Genomic DNA, 21,448 nt, shown 5'->3' with positions numbered 1-21,448 from the left:
GAATGGACCACAGGGCCCCCACTGGAGGAACTAGAGAAAGCACCCAAGGAACTAAAGGGAACTGCAACCCTATAGGTGGAACAACAATATGAACTAAGCAGTACCCCGGAGCTCTTGTCTCTAGCTGCATATGTATCAAAAGATGGCCTAGTCAGCCATCACTGCAAAGAAAGGCCCATTGGACACGCAAACTTTATATGCCCCAGTACAGGGGAACGCCAGGGCCAAAAAGGGGGAGTGGGAGGGTAGGGGAGTGGGGGTGGGTATGGGGGACTTTTGGTATAGCATTGGAAATGTAAATGAGCTAAATACCTAATAAAATGGAAAAAAAAATAGTTGCTGCTAGAAAAAAAAAGGTGGTAATGATATTTCATGAAGCCTACAGTTCTGCTTCTAAGTATGCTGATGGCACCCTGACTGGAAAAGATTTAATTGGGCAAAACATGGACACTTTCCACCCTCAAAATCCTGTGCTGAAAGCCTTTACAGCTAGAAGTTTTACTAATTAGAAACACCGTTATTATGAAGAAATGTTCTTCAGAATTATTAAATGTTAAGGGAAAGTGATGGACTTTTCACCCAAACACTTTTCTTAAAGCTAAGGTTGAAGTAGAGAAAATTCAGTGAACTGTGCAAAGACACACGCCTCATCTTCATCAGCTAAGACTTAGACTCACATTTTGAGATTATCAGATGTAATTGAAGCCATCTTCTTATGATGAGTGGCATCCAGCCACAGCATTTGTTTCTTTCTCTAGAGACTGGTGTACAAAACTATTTCTTCACACTCTTCCTACTTTTTGATTGCCCAGCAGAGCACAGATAGCAAAGTTACCCAGTCTTAGGTCTTAGTCCCATTGTACTTTGCATTCCTGTCTACCAAGTGGTTATAGTCCAGGCGATTAGGCAGTCTTCTTGAAGCTTAAATTAGAGTCAGAGTAAATAGATTTCTTTCAGTAATACAAAGCACAAACCACACTGCCTGGGTTGCAAGTCTAAAATTTGTCTTTATAGTTTTGGTTTTGCTCTTTTAACTGAAATTCCTATAAGTTACACAAGAGTTCCTTGGTTTGAGATGCTTCACTGCCATGCATCCAGAGGTCATTTCATTGGCTATTTCCTGAAACAGGCAGTTGCTGAAGTGGCCACAGGACTATGGCCCTCTCCTGCAGAGTCTGTGTGTAACTGCTCAGTGAGATCTTGTCCTCTTAACCACGGGCTGCTCTCTTGTCAACTTCTAAGGGCCATGTCTTCAGACAGACACAGAAGCTTCTGAGAAGGAGATTGGTTCTGGCCAGTGCCTGCTGTCTGAGACAACCTGAAGTCCTATGCCTTGAAGAAGACGATAGAGACGTAAACTAGCTTCAATTCAAGATAAAACCTATCCTTCTAGTTTCCAAAGCACAGGCTTCACCACAGCCCTAATCATTTCCTTCAGAAATGGCAGCCATTTCTATACGAGAAACTTAATCAGTACAATGTCAACAAAACATACAAAGCACAACATTGTGGACTTTCAAGTTACAAGTACCTTATCCTTCGTGCTGGCTTAAGTATATCTGTAAATTTCTATACATTACCTGGGGACATGGCTCAGTGTTAAGGGTACTTATTTCTCTCTCAGAGGACCCAGGTTCAATTCTCAGCACCAAATAACAGCTTACAACTATTTATAACTCAAGTTCCAGGCGATCAGACACCTTTTTTTCATTTCCATGGATACCAATAATGCATAAAGTTTACAAACATGAAAACAGACAAAACAAAAACATAAAATAAAAATTAATAAATCTACATTAACTGCCAATCAATGACCCCAGGCTCACACTGCTTTTCTTCAACCTCTTGCATGAAGCTCTGGACTGAAGGTAATAATAAAAGCCTTTCCCCCCACCCCCTTGGCTCACTCCTGCTACAGGATATTGACTGTAAAAACTCTAGAAACTTTTATTGAATGTCAATTATGCTCTGGGCACTGTGTCACTGATTTCTAGCTCACAATGTCTAAGGCAGAGGAGATGATGACATTTCTGTGGTTTTGTGAGATCCGTTTGAGAAGATCAACAAGGGCTGAAAGATAGAAGATCAACCAAGGGCTCCAGTACATTGTGACATGTGATATGTCCATGTGACATCAGAGCTGTTCTAAGTAATGGGGGCAGCCTGAGTACAGGACAGAGCTATGGCTCTCCATAGAAGGGGGGGTGAGTTCAATCTAGAGGAAAGTGGGTGCTATGTTGAGCATTAATGAGAAGTTGGGTTCCAGAGCCTGGTCTCAACTGGCATAGCCTTAGCCTGCACTTGGAGAGGTACATGTGCTTTCTATACTACTAGAGCATGCTTTGCTTCAGGAATCAGACAGTGAATGGGACACAGCTTATGTCTATAATCATCACACAATCTAAGGATGAGAATGAAAAATCTTAGCAAGTGCAATGCTACACTTCTGTCTCAACATCACTTTACAGCAGTGCCAGAGAACAACCTGGCAGAGTCCAGGAATGAAGAACAACTGCCCACTTGCAAAGAAATATTGTGAGGGTCCGTATTTTACTGAAACTTATAATGAATCACTGATAAATAATACATCTTCCAGTTTGCTAGCATTCATACATGTTTACTTGTTTTTAATTTAAAATTATATTGTGTTATGTGTCAGACAGAATTCTAGGTTCTGCAGGTTCAGAAACATCCTGAGAAGTCTACATAATTCTGGTTTTATAATATCCCAAGGGCTAGAGAACTATCATTGTATGGTAAGGCTTCATGAAAGATTTTCAACACTGATTAGTAGGCCAGGCAGAAACAGTCTCAACTGAGAGTAGACTAGAGTTTCCTAGAGAAATGGTTCCACATCTATAACACAGCACACAAGTTTTGAAGATAAGTAAAGACCAGGTACATCTGATGAACTCTGGGATCATTGAAATATGAATAACTTTTATCTTCTTACTTTGGCACTAAGTCTATCCCTTGTAGTAATATTTTCAAAAAAAATAAAATGCTATTACAGCAAAAACTTGATACTGTAGCTGGACACAGACCAATAACAGAATTCTTAAAACTCCCTTTTAAACATTTTTAAACACTTTATGAGCCCAGATTCCTTAGAAGTAAAGCGTGAGGCAGGAACTAAAAAGCAGGGGAGTTATCCATGAAGAGCTCTTCTGAAGTTGTAAAGAACAGTCACTGCTGTTAAGCAGTGAAGAGGACTTAAGTAAAAACTAAGCATCGACGCTATGCACTGAGGAGCACTAGGAGGAGGAGGAATCATAAAAGAGTCACCATGCCTTCTGTCTTCTCAAGAAACCTCAGTCGTTCCTGTGACTCCATTCTGTTAGCCACACAATGGCATCCAGAGCTAAGTGACAAGATGCAGTTTCCTCAGAAAGCCAAGAGGAAAAAAATGGTATGTATTCTGACATTCTTGACAGTATGACAGGGATGGAGAGAGAGAGAGAGAGAGAGAGAGAGAGAGAGAGAGAGAGAGAGAGAGAGAGAGAGAGAGAGAGACTGAGTCCTGCTGTCCTGAGGATGAATTCTGGAAATCAGGGTTTCTCAGCTGGAGGTCTGAAATGTGGGCTGCTATGTTTCAGAAAGCCTGACATCTGTGTTGGCCTTTCATTTGTCCAAAGTGAATCACAGATTCCTGAAAGAATCATAAACTTAGTTTTGCAGTTGTCTGAAGGCTAGGTCAAAGGACAGTGTTTTTCTGTCGTGTGATTGGATTGGAATGACATACTCCTACAGTGAATTTTGTAGGGTCATAAAAACATAGAAGCATCCCAGAACCCTCCTCTGCATGCCTCCTGCACTTACCACTCCCTCCCTAATCTGGTCTTTCAGAAAAGAATCACTTTATGTTTTACAGGAGTTGAATTTTCATATGTATGTTGTTTCTGAAACATGCCAGTTTGAATTTCTCTTAATAGTTTAGCACATGGGCAACACAAGGACATGCTGGTATTTATCTTTAGAATTAGTTTTCTTTTTATGGCCATCCTTATTAAGCTGTCTTCCTTTATAAATAGTACATAGAGAAACTAATTATCCATGCCTCTTATAAGGCAACAATGGTTTATGTTTCATGATTTGAAGACTATGAGGTCATGTGGTATAAGTTTATAATCCACTCTTTTGTTTTCAATATTGTTCTTGATCCTGCTGGATGTCATGAAGACACAGCGGAAATGATTCCCTCTTTTGAGGAAAATAACAAAATAGTGGGAATAAATAAAATAAATACAAGTTAAAATATCCCACATTAAATGATACAGTCACCAAGTTCACAGACATGAAGTGGTGTTCAGATGAACAACGTAAGAAGACGCTTGAGTCCTTATGAGGCAAACAATATTTCACTGCCAGGAGAATGTGATTAAATGCATGTACTTGTTTCTTTAAATACAACTTTTGCCACTTGGAGTTCATATAAAACTTAGTAAGTGACTCATCACATTCAAGAGCTCTGAAGCTCTTCTGCAAAGCACAGATGAGGTGACGAAATGATCTGTGCAGTACGAACTCAATACTTGCATTCAGAATTCCCAAGCACAGGCAGGTGCTGTAGTTATCCATAAGCTTTAAAAATAGCTTCCAGGGCTCACCCCAGAAACTCCTGGATTAATTATTTGATACACAGATTATATATTTTCAGCAAACTGTATTGATGTTCCTCATTTTAGATATGCCTAAGAATCATACCCAAGGATTTCTTTCAAAGCTTATGCAGCCCAGCTCCAGCATTTACCAAGGAAGAGTGTGTCTCAAACCAAGCTCCTGACTCTCAGCTATCCAAAGGCTTTCAGTTGTCAATTCATCAATACACATTATAATATGTTGTATTAAGGTATACTTCTGTGGAATCTTGCCTATACACGTGTGGAGAACAATATGCAACTAATCCATTCACAATATTCACCCAGATATTAGTTCAGAAATGGTTAATGATATAAACAGTCCTATATCCCCTAAAGAAATAGAAGCAGTCATTAATAGTCTCCGAACAAAAAAAAAGCCCAGGACCACATGGGTTTAGTGCAGAGTTCTATCAGACCTTCAAAGAAGATCTAATTCCAGTTCTTCACAAACTATTCCACAAAATAGAAGCAGAAGGTACTCTAACCAATTCATTCTATGAAGCCACAATTACTCTGATACCTAAACCATAGAAGGACCCAACAAAGATAGAGAACTTCAGACCAATTTCCTTTATGAATATCGATGCAAAATCCTCAATAAAATTCTCGCTAACAGAATCCAAGAACACATTAAAACAATCATCCATCCTGACCAAGTAGGTTTCATTCCAGGGATGTAGGGATGGTTTAATACACGTAATCCATTATATAAACAAACTCAAAGTCAAAAACCACATGATCATCTCGTTAGATGCTGAGAAAGCATTTGACAAAATCCAACACCCATTCATGATAAAAGACTTGGAAAGATCAGGAATTCAAGGCCCATACCTAAACATGATAAAAGCAATCTACAGCAAGCCAGTATCCAACATCAAAGTAAATGGTGGGAAGCTAGAAGCAATCCCACTAAAATCAGGGACTAGACAAGGCTGCACACTTTCTCCCTACCTATTCAACATTGTACTTGAAATCCTAGCCAGAGCAATTCAAGTACAAAAGGAGGTAAAGGGGATACAAATTGGAAAGGAAGAAGTAAAATAGCACTTTTTGCAGATGATATGATAGTATATATAAGTGACCCTAAAAATTCCACCAGAGAACTCCTAAACCTGATAAACAGCTTCAGTGAAGTAGCTGCATATAAAATTAACTCAAACAAGTCAATGGCCTTTCTCTACACAAAGGATAAACAGGCTGAGAAAGAAATTAGGGAAACAACACCCTTCTCAATAGTTACAAATAATATAAAATACCTTGGCGTAACTCTAACTAAAGAAGTGAAAGATCTGTATGATAAAAAACTTCAAGTCTCTGAAGAAAGAAATTAAAGAAGATCTCAGAAGATGGAAAGATCTCCCATGCTCATAGATTGGCAGGATCAATATAGTAAAAATGGCTATTTGCCAAAAGCAATCTACAGATTCAATGCAATCCCCATCAAAATTCCAACTCAATTCTTCAACTAATTGGAAAGGACAATCTCCAAATTCATCTGGAATAACAAAAAAACCCAGGATAGCAAAAACTCTTCTCAAGGATAAAAGAACCTCTGGTGGAATCGCCATGCCTGACCTAAAGCTGTACTACAGAGCAATTGGTCTATGGTCACTTGATCTTCGACAAGGGAGCTAAAGCCAACCAGTGGAAGAAAGACAGCATTTTCAACAAATGGTGCTGGCACAACTGGCGGTTAACATGTAGAAGAATGCGAATTGATCCATTCCTATCTCCTTGTATTAAGGTCAAATCTAAGTGGATGAAGGAACTCCACAGAAAACCAGAGACACTGAAACTTATAGAGGAGAAAGTGGGGAATAGCCTCAAAGATATGGGCATAGGGCAAACATTCCTGAATAGAACAGCAATGGCTTGTGCTGTAAGATCAAGAATCAACAAATGGGACCTCATAAAATTGCAAAGCTTCTGTAAGGCAAAAGACACTGTCAATAAGACAAAAAGGCTACCAACAGATTGGGGAAGGATCTTTACCTATCCTAAATCAGATAAGGGACTAATATCCAATATATATAAAGAACTCAAGAAGGTAGACTCCAGAAAATCAAATAACCCCATTAAAAAATGGGGCTCAGAGCTAAACAAAGAAGTCTCACCTGAGGAATACCGAATGGCTGAGAAGCACCTGAAAAAATGGTCAGCATCCTTAATCATCAGGGAAATGCAAATCAAAACAACCCTGAGATTCCACCTCACACCAGTCAGAATGGATAAGATGAAAAATTCAGGTGACAGCAGATGCTGGCGAGGATGTGGAGAAAGAGGAACACTCCTGCATTGTTGGTGGGATTGCAAACTTGTACAACCACTCTGGAAATCAGTCTGGCCGTTCCTCAGAAAATTCGACATAGTACATCCAGCAATACCTCTCCTGGGCATATATCCAGAAGATGTTCCAACCGGTAAGAAGGACACATGCTCCACTATGTTCATAGCAGCCTTATTTATAATAGCCAGAAGCTGGGAAGAACCCAGATGCCCTTCAACAGAGGAATGGATACAGAAAATGTGGTACATTTACACAATGGAGTACTACTCAGCTATTAAAAAGAATGAATTTATGAAATTCCTAGGCAAATGGATGGACCTGGAGGGCATCATCCTGAGTGAGGTAACTCAATCACAAAAGAACTCACTTGATATGTACTCACTGATAAGTGGATATTAGCCCAGAAACTTAGAATACCCAAGATATAAGATACAATTTGCAAAACACATGAAGCTCAGGAAGAAAAAAGACCAAAATGTGGATACTTTGCCCCTTCTTGGAATTGGGAGCAAGGCACCCATGGAAAGAGCTACAGAGACAGAGTTTGAAGCTGAGATGGAAGGATGGACCATCTAGAGACTGCCATACCCGGGGATCCATCCCATAATCAGCCTCCAAACGCTGACACCATTGCATACACTAGCAAGATTTTACTGAAAGGACGCTGATATAGCTTAGCTGTCTCTTGTGAGACTATGGTGGAGCCTAGCAAACACAGAAGTGGATGCTCACAGTCAGCTATTGGATGGATCACAGGGCCCCCAATGGAGGAATTGGAGGAAGTACCCAGGGAGCTGGGGGGATCTGCAACCCTATAGGTGGAACAACAATATGAACTAACCAGTACCCCCCTCCCCCGAGCTTGTGTCTCTAGCTGCATATGTATCAAAAGATGGCCTGGTCGGCCATCAGTGGAAAGAGAGGCCCATTGGTCGTGCAGACTTTATATGCCTCAGTACAGGGGAACGCCAGTGCCAAGAGGTGCGAGTGGGTGGGTGGGGGAGCGTGTGGGGGACTTTTGGGATAGCATTGGAAATGTAAATGAAATAAATACCCAATAATAATAATAAAAAGAAAGAAAATCAGTATATTTTAAAAAGCTTTAGAGCTGCTGCTTTTAAATCCCCAATATTATATGGATGGTTCTCTGCCTGCTTAAAGAAAAGGCAAACAAGTGTGAAAAAAGAAGAAATACACCCATCCTGAGAGTTTTTTTTTTTTTTTTGTTTTTTTTTTTTTGGAACTCCAATGAAACCTTCCAAATTTCATTTCTTCATTGACTCAAGGGAAACAACCACATTATTTGCAACAAATATCTGGGAGGTTTGTGTAGGGCTACCAGCTATTGCTGTGTCCAGCAATTTTCTGCAGCAAAATTCTAAGTCAGAGCTCCCTTAGAGATATCAGAGGAACACAAATGGTAAATGCAGCAAAAAAAAAAATTCTTGTCAAAAAAATCTATAAGAGGATATTTGCACCACAAAAAGGGAAAGATGATTATCTTAATGATTATTATAATATATGAAACTCTTCTTTATGAAGGAAAGAACTAATATCCCAGTGGGGACATAGAAAAAGTGTGTGAACAAACCAGCTCACAGAAAGAATAACTGGTAACCAAGATGATTGAACATGAAAGAGGTTGCTTTCTAGTAACTAGCCTCTCACTGTCCCTTCAGTTTGAAATCCTACTTGCTACAGACATGTGCATCACAGTAGAATTTCCTTTTGGTCTCCATTCTAATGTCTCCTTGTCAGAGATCCTCCCCATAGCCATTCTCTCTAAAATAATGTCCCCTGTGTGACTCCCTTCACTTCATTGCATAAATATCTGTCATTCATTTATGAAATGTCCTTTGTTATCCTTGGCTAGAGTATAAATTGGTTAAGGGTAGGGACAATGATTGTTATAGTTGGTTGTGTCACCAGCACTTAACAGAAGCCTTTCATATTAGAAGGATTCAAGAAACGATCTGTTGAAAAGCTTAGTGGTTAAAGCTTCCCGCCCTTGCCTAGCACCAATACCAGGCTGTGTAACTTCACTCCAGGGTATATGATACACTGTTCTGGCCTCTGAGGATACTGTACTCACACAACACACACACACACACACACACACACACACACACACACACACACCTCCAGAAAACTCATATATTTTTTCAACAATGAACACAGTGAACCCTTCATTTAACTCTGACAGTGTGTGACACCAAGACCTTAGACACAAACTGAATGTCTACCAATGAGAACAGCTAAATTATCACAGCCTTTTGGTGATGATTTGTGAAGCCCTTAAACACCACGGCATATCTGCACTCATAATAGAACTCGTCAAGAAAAACAAGATATCTTAAAATGTAGACCAAGTTTGTTCTTTAAAATGTTATAGGGTTATATATAATATGTGAATATATTCCACAAACAAAGACAACAACAACAAAAACCCACAGGAACAAGATACAATCAACCTTTATTATTATTATTATTGTTGTTGTTGTTGTTGTTGTTGTTATTTTAAACTCCAGATTTCATTCCCCTCCTGGTCCACCCTCCAACTGTTCCACATCCTGTACCTCCTCCCAGTCCCCCTGTCTCCACAAGGATGTTCCCACCCCCTATCCGACCCCACCAGACATCTAAACGTCCTGGGGCCTCCAGTCTTTTGAGGGTTAGTTACATCTTCTCTGACTAAACCCAGACCGGGCAGTCCTCTGCCGTATATGTGTTGGGGGCCTCATATCAGTTGGTGTATGCTGCCTGATTGGTGTACCAGTATCTGAGAGATATTAGGGGTCCACGTTAATTGAGACTGATTTTTTTGCAGGTCCTCCTACAGAGTTGCCCTCCTCCTCAGCTTCTTCCAGCTTTCCCCTAATTCAACCACAGGGGCCAGCTGCTTCTGTCCCTTGATTGGGTGCAAATATCTGCGTCTGACCCTTTCAGCAGCTTGTTGGGTCTTTTGGAGGCTTTTTATAGTATTTCCTGTGAGGGAAGAGAGGGACTTGGGTGGGGTTGGGCATAGAGAGAAAAATGTCTTTGAAAGTTTGTTTATACACTTGTGTGTGTTGTGTGTTATGTGTTGTGTGTTGTCTGTCTGTATGTATACCACATAAGTGCAGGTTTAGGCCACAACAGGGTTTCAGATCACCTGGAATTGGAGTCACAGTTTGGGGTTGTGAGTTGATTAATGGAGATACTGGGAGCCAAACCAGGGCTTTCTAGATCAGAAATAGCTATCAACCTCTAAGCCATTTTTCCAGTCCCCACTAGATTAAATGTTTTAAATCACAATCAGAATATATGCATTGATGCATAAGCAATGCATATTGATCAAACCAGTTCATCTAAAATCTCAAGAATAATGAAGACAGGAATACCTTCCATGGTTTGTATCACCATACCTCCAGGGCATAAAACAAAGGGGAAGAAAGGAGCCACCAGTTCTGCTGCATCAAAGAAGGGTTTAGAGATGCAAATGCTCTGCAATAACTGAGGGAAATTGCCTCTCTGCACTTTGATGTTCTGTGAGACCTTGTGACTTACTGGGTCACTACACCCCCTCTCCCTTCTGAACTGCCCTGCTGCTTGGTGACTTGAGCATCTCTGTGAGTCAGATTTTAATGACAAGGAATTGATTTTTTGCCAGATAAAAAATTCTTTGAGATAATTCTAGACATGTGAGGGAGGATCTAGGGAGTTTTGGGAAGAGTCTGAGAAAACAACCTTTACTAAGAGAGCTACAGTTGGTATCTAGGACCAGAAATCAGGATAAATGTTCAACATTCATTAAGTACTTAGAGGAATGTCACACACATGATTGTAGCTGACACCGTTTTTTTCATAGGCTGAGAAGTTTAGTGAGGCCACAGGAAGATGGCTAATCTGTTCCATTTCCCTGGAGCTGGGAGCTCTCATTGAGTGCCAGAATTGTACTCAAGAAATTGGAACTCCAAAGATTCAGCAAGGCAAGAAACAAGACAACAACACACATTTTTTAAACGTTGACCTTTTACCATGTGCAGGGTGGTGTGTGAAGGGGGTGCCCATTTGTACTGTGTGCAGCATGAAGTATGTTGGACCCTAGAGGCTAGAGTACTGTTAAAACATGAGCATACACGAGTCCTGACCTTAGAGCAGTGCTTCTCAACCTTCCCAATGCTGTGACCCTTGAATAGTGTTCTTCATGTCATGGTGACCTCCAATTACAACATTATTCCATTGCTCCTTCATAGCTGCAATATTCTTACTGCTATGAATCATAATGTAAATATTTGATAAGCAGGATATCAGATCCATGACCCTCAAAGGAGTCATGACCCACAGCCACTTTAGAGGATTTAAGGACTTCACATAAACGGTTAACTGAAGAACACTGTACCTGTCTCCTGAACGTGCTTTTGATATTCAAATAACCATAGTGGTAGTGGAAGAAGTGTGTGGAGTGAAAGAGTTTAAAAAGATTACCAGCATGATACTCATGTTTCTGCTGGCTTAGTCCTAACACATGGTGGCGTGCAGGGAATGGTCTTTGAATCACATTGGCATGCATTTTGGAGCTAAGTGTGAAAGGATCAGTATTGGCTCAAGACTCCCAAGATCAAATTGCCAATAAAAAGGAGATTTATTTGGCCCAGAGGGACAGAGGGCAGGGGAAGGGGAACAAGACAGGAGATAGAGGACAGAGGAGAAGAGAAAAGGAACAAAGGAGAGGAGGAAGTATTATTAGTGCCAGAGAGGAGAACAAGGACAAAGGACTGTCTCTGGATAAGGAGGGGACAGGCGTGGCCCACAGACAAATGGCAGTTTATAACAATGAAGGGCAAATCCTGTGTTAAGATGAGGTGTTTAATTTAAACTTAGCCTGTTAGTTATGTGATCAACTGGGGTTTTTGGTTGCTGGACTTCAATATTTTGATAGCTGGACCTTGGTAGTCAGCCTCAGGAATAGGAAGTGACCAAAGGAATAGACCTTTATTTGGAGTTAGCTTTAGGAATGTAATCTAATGGTGTTTGTTTGTTTGTTTGTTTGTTTGTTTGTTTGTTTTTTAGCAAGGTGGAAGAAATGGTAGAGAAGTGAAGAAGGGCAAGGCCTGCCAGAGCCATTTTTCTATGCTCAAGCTGCCTAAAATCCCTTCGTGCATTCAAATAAGAGAGAGAGAGAGAGAGAGAGAGAGAGAGAGAGAGAGAGAGAGAGAGTGTATGTGTGTATGGATTGGAGCCAAGCCTCTATGTCAGACATGCGCTCAAATGCTGCTGTCATTATAAGCCCCGAACTCTTGTCCTGTGGTTCTCCATTTCAATAAACAGAATTTGACGTATTAAAAGATGGCATGTTTACACTGCAGCATGAGATTTGAGTCTGAATGTGCTTGTGACACGTCTGTGAATCCATGTTGGACAGGCAGAGACAAGAGGGTTGCCGGGCTTTGTTCACTGGGCAGCCAGTCTACAGGAACTGGTGACCTTCAGCTCCTGTGATAGAGACTGTTGGGAAAGCTAAGGTGGAACGTGACTGTGGAAGACATACAGTGTTGACCTATGGTTTCCACACAAGCATGCAGACACAAAAGAAACAAGTAAAAATGTATTAATCACTTAGACATACTGGGCTCTGGGAAACAGATCCAAAAAAAAGTTTGACGGGAGGGGGAGGGGAGGGGGAGGGGGAGGGATGTTAACAGGCTGATAGAATATTTATGTACAATGATGTGACTACCATATTTTGGGAGTCAAAGCATCTTTTAAAAGCAATTAGCAAAGACAGAATGGGAAAATAGGGTCCTCTTTTAATTCAGGAAATCTGATGACTCATTCTTTGTACTGTTTGCCAAAACCGCCTAATGGATGGGATGTCACTAGTCATGATTCAATGTTGTGATGTAATTTAAGGAACAGAGTTTTGATTCAAAGGGTGATCTGTGGTCACCTAAACCTTGCCACCACCTGGTATGCAACTTGAGACAGGTCACTTCCCTTCTCTGGCAAGAGTTTCCTCATTGTTATAATAAGGACTTCACCAGGCAAACCATAAGGACATTTCTACAGCAGTTATGGGGGAGAGATAGTTCAGTGGATAAAACACTTACCCTACAAATGTGAGAACTGAAATCCAGATCTACAGCCCATGTAAATGGTGAGTGGATAGAGGCTGGCCTGTAGTAATTCCAGACTCAGAGGGCAGAGCCGGGATCGCAGAGCAAGCTGGCTATCAAGAGCAGCCACATTGGTAAGCTCTGAGTTTGGCTGACAAACCCTGCCTAATGGAATAAGATAGATCAACTGAGGATGATTCTGAACACAAACTTTGGGCTTCCCCTTACATGTGCACACAGGTGCACATGCACCCACCTCCCCACATGCACATATAAAACATGCACATACATACAGGTACAGTCCATATACAAATACATAAAAATGGAATTTTTATTTTAATGGAGTAATAACATCCTAGATAGGTATTCCTTTGTACTCCATTTTTTTTTCATTTTTACTTTGTCATTCACAGCAAATACTTTCTCAGGTTTAGTGGACAGACCTCACACATGCAATGACATGATGTAAGTAAAGGACACTTAATGAGGGTGACATCTGCTTAAGAAGTTACTCTTACCCCATACACTGAAGCAGAGAAGGAGAAGGCAGGATAAAGTTGTTTGACCCTAAAAGACAATCTTTTATTATTCCTTTTGTCAATAAGCATGTTAGTGAGATTCAAAAAGAAATCAATCCCGAAGGATTCCAGTGGGATTTGTCTGAGCACCCGTTTACAGAACGTCACTTCTCAGGAATCATAGATCAAGCCTTAATGCTTTGTGTTTTAGAAGGATACATTCCTTAGTGAGTTTTAGGTCTTGCTGTTAATTTTGGGTAAAAGAACTTTATCAGGCCTGGATTACGGAAAAGTTTCCAAAGCCTGAGAATATTTTTTTCTCCTTCTGGTCAATGAGAGTAGTGGCTACAATATGTAGTTCACTTTCGGAAACAACCAACTGGAGAGAAGAAATCATACAATATGCTTCTCAGATTACTTCATGGCAGAGAAGAGAAAACAATTACCTACAAGCTCCTATGTCATTTTGTAAAAAATAAAAAGCTTGTTCTAAAGGACTCAGAATCCCCCGTGTTCCTGTGTTGCTGTAAGATGAATGTGTAGGCATGATATGGGTTTTACTGCATCCCACAAAAGGGATGAATAAAGAATGGGCTGTATGGGTATACAGATGGATACCAGCATGAAGTAAGTTACTCTCAGGGTGCCTCAGAGCCCAGAAAGCATGCATTCTGTGACAGAAACTAGACTAAAACAGAAGGTCCAGGATCTAAGTAGTTCTTTAACAGCTTCTAATATGCATTTAATTTTCTGGGATCTAATGAGAGGGTGTTCCTGTCCTTATGTGGTTTGATGCATAATGAAGCTATCTACTTTATCTACTAGAAGCCCAGAAGACCTGAGTTTTATCTGAAGTCCTTCAGTAAGTAGGCTTTTCATTATAAAGAGATCACATGTCTTTAAAATTAGTATGGAAAGAGGAAACTATTTGAATGTATATTGCAGGTACCTTCCTCCTGAGATAATAAATACTAAGTATTGTCTCTTTCAGCAAAAACTTAGTCACATATGATATTCAGCACAGACAAGGAATACATCTGAAATCAGGCTTCTATAATGAACTACAGGATAAACAACTTTCTAGTTTGTCCAATAGATGATCCACAGAGGATGGACCTAAACTCTGCCCTGTTTGATGTGTCCCTTGTGAACAGTTTGGATCCAACCACAAGGTCATGATAAACTGTCCTTTCCTCTAAAGTGTGGACAGCCCGGCACAGCTGAGCACAAAGCCTTGTCCTTACACTGAATACCCTGGCCACTATATTTTGTTGCCTGCACACCCACTGCCTGGAGCTGCTTTCCAGCCTTGATCGGATGCCTTCTCTTGGCAGTAATGGGCTTGAGTATCAGCTTGATATTTGTCTGCCCCCCAACCCCGTGCTGTGTTTATACCATGTAGAATTGAATGCCACATTTGTCAACTGATTCAAAGCCAAGAGATCTTTTGGCTTCTCTGATCACCTTTTCTTGGCTAAGGAAAAATAAGTACAGAGGCAGAATCAAACAATCTTTCATGTATTGTGTAATGCATGAATGGACTTTAAAAGTTATTCTAAAATATTGAAAGAATAACCTTGAGTTTACTACACATTAGTTATTGCACAGTGGATTTGGTGTCCTTTCAATGAAATTAAAACACCTAGAAATCCATGCTTTTGATTTGATTCCCATTTCTGTTTGTTTTGTTTTTATTTTTCTGTATGTCTGATTCTAGTTGCTTATGTGACAAGAGAGAGCTGTGCATGTCATCCCCTATGTTCATATGCAATGTCCTTATAGAGACTGTAGGCATTGAGTGCTTCAACATTTCTGTCAAACATTTCTTTTGGATTCAATAGCAGTGAATCAAGAGCCCCACATGCTATACTGCTAATTTTAACTTGTGTTGTTTTCTGTGATACTTGATGTTTTTCAAATCAGGATACCATGATAGTATAACAATGGTTTTGGTTAGATGAATCCAACTTTCAATATAATCATATAATTTACTGTGCAAAATGTGCCTGAATTAAATAATAACACAGATGTATCATCTTATAAAAATGTTGAGTTCTTAAAATTTATTCTCTTAAAACCCAACATTCACTGAAAAATAATATATCTAAAATACCTACCATGAGGGGCTGGAGAAATGCAGACGACCAAGTTCTTTTTCCAGCATCTACATTGGGTGGTTCACAACTATTTTCAGCTTCAATTCTGATGTCTCAGAACCCCTTGTCTGGTTTCTCTGAGCACTTGCACACAAATGTGAACATCCACACTTAGTTGAAACATAAGAAGCCAACATGTAAAAGCTAATTTTAAATGTTTTAATACAGCTAATTAAACATATGGACATATGTGAAAAATGCAGTAAAATTAGAGAGCATAGACTGTAATTCAGCTTACTTGTGACTCAAACCTAAGTTGTCAATCATTGTTAGTGTAGTATGGTTCGTGTGTGTGTGTGTGTGTGTCCCTGAAAGATGAGGGACAAGACCATGATGAAGCAAAGACAGGGTCTGAAGGGGCTTAAATGTTGACTCTAGAGAAATGGGCAGAAGTCTTATGTACCAAGCTACCCAGAATAGCATGCTCCTCTGATTTCTCATAGTATTTGGGATAAATATTGGCTTGGGACAGTTTGATTTGAAATCACTTGAGCTCTTACCTTACCACAGGACGACACAGAAGAACAAGCTCAGTCAGGACTCACACAGGCAACAGGACAGCATTGTAGAAGTTTGTTTTGGTTCTTCCTCTTGGCCTCATGCTCCCAGAAATAAGACTCATACTTAAAATATATTTACACATTCGTTAGACAATTTTTCAGGCTTTTCTCTTATTAGATCAAAACTAAAACAACCCATTTATTTTAACTCACATTGCATGTAGCTGGTTGCCTATGCTCAGGTGCCATGCATCATTATTGTCACATCCTCCTGGTGAATCTCCCTAGCATGGCTCTATCTCAGAATTCTTCCTGCATCCCAGATGTTCCACCGTCTATCCTACCCTTAACTATAGTCCATAGGTTTGTTTTGTTTTTTTAATTGAGAGGCAATGTATCCATACAACACACAGTATATTCTCTCTACACACCATCATAGTAACAAACAAGGGTAGAACCGAGGGCATGCTGATGAAGTGGAACCCATGTCTCCCTAACTCTGAATGACAAGTGAGTGAGATGAGGCTAGGATATCACTCAGCCTCCTGTCTTCATTAGCTCAGTGACCAATGATATCAATTATAGGCAGTATTTCAGAGGAAAGCAATATGATTTTGAACATACTGAGTTTATGAGTAAATGGGATAAATCAAAAAGAGCTTGGCACATAAGAATAGAGCTTAGACAACAGCACAAAGGATGCTGAGTCTGTATCATCAGCAGAGAGTTGAAATTTAAGAGCTTTGTAATCAGGGCGAGTAAAAGCTGTAATGAGAGAAAAACATATGATATCTCTCCAAGAAACATAGTTGGTGGTAAGAAGCACACACACACACACACACACACACACACACACACACACACACATACACAAATCAAGATGTGGTGTGGATAAAAAAATGAAGAGAAGAAAGAGAAAGAAAAGAAGAAATCTGGAAGGGAAATGTAAGAAAGGACATGGTAGCCATGGTGAAGTAGTTCTAACACAGGATGTACCCCATCAAGCTAGAACCCCCATAAGGACGGATATATGCATGTCCCATTCATTCCTAGCATTTCCTATAACTATCTATGCCTGATATTTTTCCTGAAAGTAACCCTTCTCAGCCCTAAACTCTCTCATAGTGTATTACTATTTTCCACCCTACCTTTTCTATTGTTTAATTAACCCATTGGGCTGTAAATTATAAAGTGGTAGTAAGCATATATTTTCCATTTCTGCATCAAACATAGAACCTACATATTCTAGGATATAAAACAAATTCTTAAGTATTTGCAGAATTTAAAAATACAGTTTTCTCATGTATCCTATCTTCTCTAGAATTAAGGAAATTTTGTTTAGTTGCATGTTAGTGGATTTACAGAGATGACAGTATATGTGTGGAAATCACAGGACAGCTTTCTGGAGTTAGTTCTCTCCTACCTTGTGGGTTACAGGGACTAAACTCAGATTTCCAGGTTTAGTAGCAATGCCTTACTCAATGAGCCATCTCACTAGCCTCAGTATTTGACTAAACACTGCTGAAATTGTCCTTGCAGTGTGACATGATTAATACTTCACAACTATCCATCAACTATCCATCACTATCCATGACTCATTCTTACAGTTAAAAACCAAAGCAGATTAATAGTTGAATGCTGTCAAAATAATTGTATGTATTCTAAAAGGTCTAAAGAATCATGTACTAAGTAAAAATAAGACAAAACTTAAGACTGGTTTTGCAGAAATTCTTTTCATGAACAGAAACTATAATTTCTGCTTTTGGCCTGTCGTGTACTTTAGTATGTGCAGATCATAATTATGCTATAGAATCTCTGCAAGGCTCTAAAGCCCACTAGTAGCAAAGTAGGTGTTTGGAGAGAATGCTTGAAGTGCCAGTAAGAACTTCCTGATTCCGTGTAGTTTTACACTGTTTATAAAAACAGTAATGTCCTTGAGAGTGAGGGTGAGGTCTTAGACTCTGCAGGTGATGTTTATAGCAAATAGCTGGAACAAGTCAGATGGACTCTTAAGTAGACTTCAAGTTGGGAAAGCCTGCAGACAAGTTTTTAGTTTTCAAAGCATCTATGTATCTTAAAAGCAAAATGAAGATCAGTGCAAGCTTTTTAATTGCAGAGTGAACTTCATGGTAAAGTCTTTGTGAAAATTTAGTGACACCATTTGGCATGGTATTATACTATGGCCACAAGTTTGAAATCAAGGTCTGAGTGCTACCAAAGCTCCTAGTCACATAATTTCAGTTATAGGCATAACGAATGGACCAGCAAGCTTGCATGCTGACCACAGCCTGGAGAACCTTTATGAGACAAGACTCATTTTGCTGTGGAGACCCCCTAGGTTGAAGCGAGGAAGAATCTGGATCCTGGAGTTTGGATGTAACTTTGCTACTGAATGTTCCAGGGGCTTAAATTCTGTAATGTAGTTTTCAATAAAACAGGAAAATTTAGTGCCTGCCAAATCATCTTTATGAAGGCTAAATAGGACAATTATGTAAATAAACTTACATCACACCTGGCTTTTAATATTATAATAATATAATATAAACTTCTTTTAAAATGTGTGTTTCCAAGCAAGTACCTATTTCATGATTGTGTAGAGATGGAAACAGTGACTCCCCCCTGGGATACCTGTCTGCTTTGTGTGGTACACATTTTGGGGTTCTCCAAACATTTGGTAAATCTTCTCTTCAGTCTTATGAAATTCATGTATTCTGGAAATAATCATTTATGAAAAACTTATTGTAAATTAGCTGCTGTGTAGTAACTATAGCCAGGACCTTGTAAGCAGAACTCATGTTGCCTGTCACTACATGGGCTGTGGAAGATTCACTGGCCTGAGCCAGAAGGCCACAACTTTTTTTTTTTGTTTTTGTTTTTTTGTTTGTTTGTTTGTTTGTTTTTTGTTTTAGATATTTTCTTCATTTACATTTCAAATGCTATCCTGAATGTCCCCAATACCCTCCCCTGGCCCTACTCCCCAACCCACCCACTATCACTTCTTGGCCCTGGCATTCCCCTGTACTGGAGCATATAATGTTCTCAAGACCAATGGCTTCTCCTCCCATTGATGGCCTACTAGGCCATTCTCTGCTATATATGCAACTAGAGACACAACTCTAGGGGGTACTGGTTAGTTCATATTGTTGTTCCTCCTACAGGGTTGCAGACCCCTTTAGCTCCTTGGGTACTTTCTCTAACTCCTACATTGGGGGTCCTGTGTTCCATCCTATAGATGACTGTGAGCATCCACTTCTGTATTTGCCAGGCACTGGCATAGCCTCACAAGAGACAGCTATATCAGGGTCATGTCAGCAAAATCTTGCTGGCATATGCAATAGTGTCTGGGTTTGGTGGTTGCATGTGTGATGGATCCCCGGGTAGGGCAGTCTCTGGATGGTCCTTCCTTCCATCTCAGCTCCGAACTTTGTCTCTGTAACTCCTTCCATGGGTATTTTGTTCCCCATTCTAAGAAGGAAGGAATTATCTACACATTGGTCTTCCTTCTCCTTGAGTTTCATGTGTTTTGCAAATTGTATCTTGGTATTCTAAGTTTCTGGGCTAATATCCACTTATCAGTGAGTACATATCATGTGAGTTCTTTTGTGATTGGGTTACCTCACTCAGAATGATATCCTCTAGATGCATCCATTTGCCTAAGAATTTCATAAATCATTGTTTTTAATAGTTGAGTAGTACTCCATTGTGTAAATGTACCACATTTTCTGTATGCATTCTTCTGTTGAGGGGCATCTGGGTTCTTTCCAGCTTCTGGCTATTATAAATAAGGCTGCTATGAACATAGTGGAGCATATGTCCTTATTACCAGTTGGAACATCTTGTGGGTGGATATATGCCCAGGAGAGGTATTGCTGGATCTTCCAGTAGTACTACGTCCAATTTTCTGAGGAACCGCCAGACTGATTTCCAGAGTGGTTGTACAAGCTTGCAATCCCACCAACAATGGAGGAGGTTCCTCTTTCTCTACATCCTCAACAGCATCTGCTGTCACCTGAAGTTTTGATATTAGTCATTTCTGTTCCTTCTTAGAATGGGGAACAAAAAAAAAAGATAGCCCGCATAATATTTGGAGACATGGATATATGAATACATACTTTTTTGAAGATTTATTATTATTACTCTTCTTTAGGTGTGTTTGTGTGTGACTCTACATGTGTGAAAGTCCAGAGACCAAAAGAAGTAACAGGATTTCTTGAAGCTAGAGTTACAGGAAGATGTGAGACGTGGGTGCTGAGAACCAAACCCAAGTCTTCTGGAAGTGAAGCATGTGTCTTTGGCTGCTGGGCCATCTCTCCAGTACAAATTGTATAATTTAAAAATCAGAAGATGGAAGAAACTCCCATGCTCATGGATTGGCAGGATTAATACAGTAAAAATGGCTATCTTGCTAAAAGCAATCTACAGATTCAATGCAATCCCCATCAAAATGCCAACTCAATTCTTCACTTAGTTTGAAAGGGCAATTTGCAAATTCATCTGGAATAACAAAAAACATAGGATAACGAAAACTATTCTCAACAATAAAAGAACTTCTAGTGGAATCACCATTCCTGACCTCAAGCTGTACTACAGAGCAATTGTGGTAAAAAGCTGCATGGTATTGGTACAATGACAGACAGGTAGATGAATGGAATGGAATTGAAGACCCAGAAATTAACCTACACACCTATGGTCACTTACTCTTTGACAAGGGAGCTAAAACCATCCCGTGGAAAAAAGAGAGCATTTTCAACAAATGGTGCTGAAAATTGAACATAGTACTATCGGAAGATGCAGTCTCACAACTTTTCTACTAATTCAAATTCAAAGAAAACATACAAATAGAGCCTTTATTATCTGGAAGTAGAACCTCATGATCACAGGCACTACCTTAGAGGAATCTTGTTTCTTTCTGCTTCTGTGTCTACCATAGATTACTAGCATACTGAACCAGGCTCAGGGCAAATGGGTAATTAATAGTTAACACTTAGTCACTTAAACAGATTAAGTCCAAGAAAATGTGAATTCATACTAAAACACACCAATCTACACAGAAATGTACCACTGGAGGGAAGGAACAAAGTAAATAAGCAATATTTTTGAGATCCACATATTTCAGATATTAATTTTCTCTATGTCAAAACATTGTGTATTTATGGTAGACACCTTCGAAGGGACTATGGTAGGACACTTATCTGTCATGAGCAGGGTGTTGGATCCTATCTTCAGAACTGTAAGCAACAGCAACAATAACA

The 21,448-nt window shown here is 39.8% G+C and overlaps 1 long non-coding RNA gene across 1 annotated transcript in view; it reads left to right on the top strand.

Moving 5' to 3' along the window:
- The first annotated feature begins 3,156 nt into the window (after nucleotides 1-3,156).
- The window catches only part of Gm32014 (predicted gene, 32014), a 96,911-nt gene continuing 78,619 nt past the window's right edge, over nucleotides 3,157-21,448 (top strand). Inside the window, exon 1 of the long non-coding RNA NR_110513.1 lies at nucleotides 3,157-3,409. This is a non-coding gene — a long non-coding RNA (predicted gene, 32014). The remainder of the gene's footprint in view (nucleotides 3,410-21,448) is intronic.

The sequence above is a fragment of the Mus musculus genome, chromosome 9 (genome assembly GCF_000001635.26).
Source record: "Mus musculus strain C57BL/6J chromosome 9, GRCm38.p6 C57BL/6J".
NCBI classification, from domain to species: Eukaryota; Metazoa; Chordata; class Mammalia; order Rodentia; family Muridae; genus Mus; species Mus musculus.
The sequence above is the reverse complement of the archived record's forward strand: the minus strand, read 5'-3'. Positions and strand labels throughout refer to the sequence as shown.